This window comes from Macrobrachium rosenbergii, chromosome 26 (assembly GCF_040412425.1).
Source record: "Macrobrachium rosenbergii isolate ZJJX-2024 chromosome 26, ASM4041242v1, whole genome shotgun sequence".
Taxonomy (NCBI): Eukaryota; Metazoa; Arthropoda; class Malacostraca; order Decapoda; family Palaemonidae; genus Macrobrachium; species Macrobrachium rosenbergii.
The window spans coordinates 44,477,185-44,480,764 of NC_089766.1; positions in this window are offsets into that span (position 1 = coordinate 44,477,185).

Below are 3,580 nucleotides of genomic sequence, written 5' to 3' on the forward strand. Positions count from 1 at the left end.
GCATTATTTCCTTAGAAGATTTTCTGGTAGTGTTGAAACATTGGATTTCATTCTCCGTAATTTTTAAGAAGTTATTTTTCGTTGATTTTGTCAATAAAGGGTTTTAGTTTTGTACTTAGTATCTCATTCCAGTAGTCCTTAGATTTTAGTTAGGGAAAGATATAACTTACGATGCCGGCTCATGTTACTGCTATCACACAATGTCTCGGAATAAGCGAGATCAAACCTCTGTTCATAAAACAGAGATTTAAATCAAGTATAGGCTCAGAAATGGCCGTTATATATATATATATATATATATATATATATATATATATATATATATATATATATATATATATATATATATACATACATACATACTTACTTATATATAATGTTTGTGTCTGTCTATAATTAGCCGAGTTTCTCCTGTCAAAACTCTTAATAAGGTTAACAGCAATGCGGACTACCATTATCTTAATGTCTTCTTCAGTTTATTAAGGTTTTTCTGTTCGACTGACTGTGTATAATTTGTGGCTTCTGTCTTCAGCATCATTTACAGAAACAAAGAACTAAATTGCTGAACTGTCTTCATATATATTCTTCTCTCTGACCTGGGGATTAGGTCATTTTGCTTCAATGACGCCTTTGGATTTGCTGACTTGATCGTATCCTTCCTTAAAGAGCAACTGTGTTCAGCTGATGTACAGAGACGTGGTTGACAAGGAATCTGGTTCGTCTATAGACACGGCTTTTTCTGTACGAAACTTGTGTTACTTATTCTCTTGGTGAATGATTTGAGATATATAGAAATATTAAGTAAAATAACAGTGTTATATCCTGAGATCTATGGATTAATGACAACTTGGCTTTCCTTTTAGCGATGTCTTAAATACCCCGATGTAGTTTTGTTGGTAAGATATTAATTGTTTTTCTCTTCCTGTGGAACTGACAAACCACGATGGTGCTGTCATTAGTTTCTGAACGCTGTTACTCATGACGAGCTGGCTGAAGATAACTGACATGATTTATATTATTATCATCATCATTCAGAAGATGAACCCTATTCATATGGAACAAGCCCACCAAAGGGGCCACTGACTTGAAATTCAAGCTTCCAAAGAACATGGTGTTCATGAGGAAGAAATAAGAGGATGTAAAGCAAAATACTTAAAGAAGAGATCCCGCTTGTTAAAAAAGAAAAAAATAACTGAAAAATTAATAAATGTATAAAAATGTATTAAAATGCAAGGAGAATAGTATTAGGGTAGTAATGCATTGCATCTCCTCTTGAACCTTTGAAGTTCCAGTAGACCAGACATCACACCCTTCAACACCTCTATTTCTAGAGAACCTTCCACACTGAATTTTGGATCAAATTTCAAAATAATCGATATTTATCAAAACGTAACCGGAGAACTAACTCACTATATACATATAGCGAAAAACATTTAGACATTAACTGTATAGATGAACATCAGCTTATTTATCCTTTCATCTTGCTTTTTTTTTTTCAAGGCGATTTCTATTAATATATTAAAACAATCGTATGCAGTAACGTCGAATTCCACTGAGTATTCTTTTTTCCTTACAATATAAAAAAATCTTTATGAAAACCTGGATCTATGTCAGACACTATTCACCCTTTCAAAGGAACTGCACGAGTGAATGCAGCCCAGAAGTTCTATATTAGTCCGTTACATTCTTTCACGTTAAAATCACGTCCTTTCATTCACTGATGAAAAACAACTCGAAATAACCAGCTTTTCAAAAAGAAAAAAATGTGAAGGAACGGACGCAGAGCAGGGAGACAGAGGCAGGCGTGAGAAATCCTAACCTTTCCTAGAAGGCCGTGACCTGACCCAACCAGTCCTTACCTTCCTGACCTAACTTAGGGCGCCCTGCTCTGATATGGACCCCCTTCCCCTTGGCTCCAAGTAACACTGAATATCCCTGTCTTCCTACTCTCCATACTACCCAATATGAATAAAGTAAAAAAAAAAAAAAAATAGAAAACTGAATAATATGGATTTCAAATACCTTCAAATATTTATAATTACTCGTCAAACTAAGACCGGACAACATCGGAAACTGGCATTGCTGGAGAAATTATTTCTTTGTTTTTGAAATCTTCTCAGAATTTCCTCAACCAGCCAAACACGAAAAGTAAATATTTTCTTTGCCGTTTGGGGAAATCTCAATGGCTGTTCACCAGGTAATTAGCGCATTACAAATGGACAGGAAGTAGCTTTGTAAACCAATTTTTCCTGTAAAGGTAATGTGATTCTGCATACCAGATGGCCCAGAACTGTCTTCCATTAACAGAAAGTAAGGAAATGTTTATACATCTCCAAAATCAGACGATTTGCTTAGAATGAGAGGTTACTCTTCATCAAACAGACGATAAAAATCATACTTTCACCTGTAGAAAATACGGTATATATTTTTAAGTAAAGGAAAGTAGCTTTATTTATTATGGATTAACCTTTTAATTAACACGATATTTTAAACAAACAATCCTTGACACTTTCATACAACAACATACAATCTGTAAGATTGTAACAAACAAATAAATTTACATGCTTCTTCATTCTCAGCTCCAGATTACCAACATGTTTTGACGTAGTTTAGCAACACTTCAATCTATATAGTCTGATTCCCGCTGTTGGATTAAATTGTTAAAGGTACACTACACCTTCATGAATTTTATCCTTAAAATAACCTACAACTGTCAATTCCAGTCAAATTCGTCTAAAATTAACGATGAAAAAGCATAAAAATCCTAGTTTATTTCAAATATTAAAACCAGTATTCAGAAGCGTTCCTCTCTCATATCACTAACAGACCCAGCTAACTAAATGAGCGCAGCTGAAATCCCTGGGGCTGATAAGCTGAAAAGGGCGACAGGTGAAGTCAGAGCTAATCAAGCATCCTTGATTTCATGGCAACCCCTGGTGTAACATCAGAAAGAGATAAATTGAAATTGTTCATTCATTAATGAATGCTATTCGATGCAGCGCTAAAGTAAAAGGATTCTCTGATGGAAGGGATTCAATTCTCTTGGCCGCTGGATGTTGCAAAAGCGTTGGGGTATCGGTGACTTTTGTAACGAGATTAATTTCTGTTAATATAATACAAATACCACCAACCGCTGGCCCTCCACACACCCATCCCTTTCATCTTTCTCCTCTCTATCCTTTTGTTTTCGTCATTTCCTCTGTCAGTGCTAACATTTATTAAGTATATAGATAATAAGCCTATTCTGTTCTTTAAATCATGAATAAAATAGGCTTTTTCTGAGAGGTATTTTCAAGAATAATTTTTGGTAGTTTGGTAAAGGCTTATGCAATATGCTACGGAGACTCGGGACGCTTCCTGTGAAATATTTTTCTTGCAAATGATAAGGGAAAACATTTCAGGGTAATTTGGCAGAATTTTCATATGTAATCTGCACTTACTTTTCACCATTTCTCTCGGGTTCCTTAACATTCATGAACGAAAACGGAAAAAGTCCCTCGACTGGGATATCATTAGTTAACTAATAAGTACCCTACTGAAAAGGTGACGAACTAGTCAATTGAAAATTGATTGAGTCCCC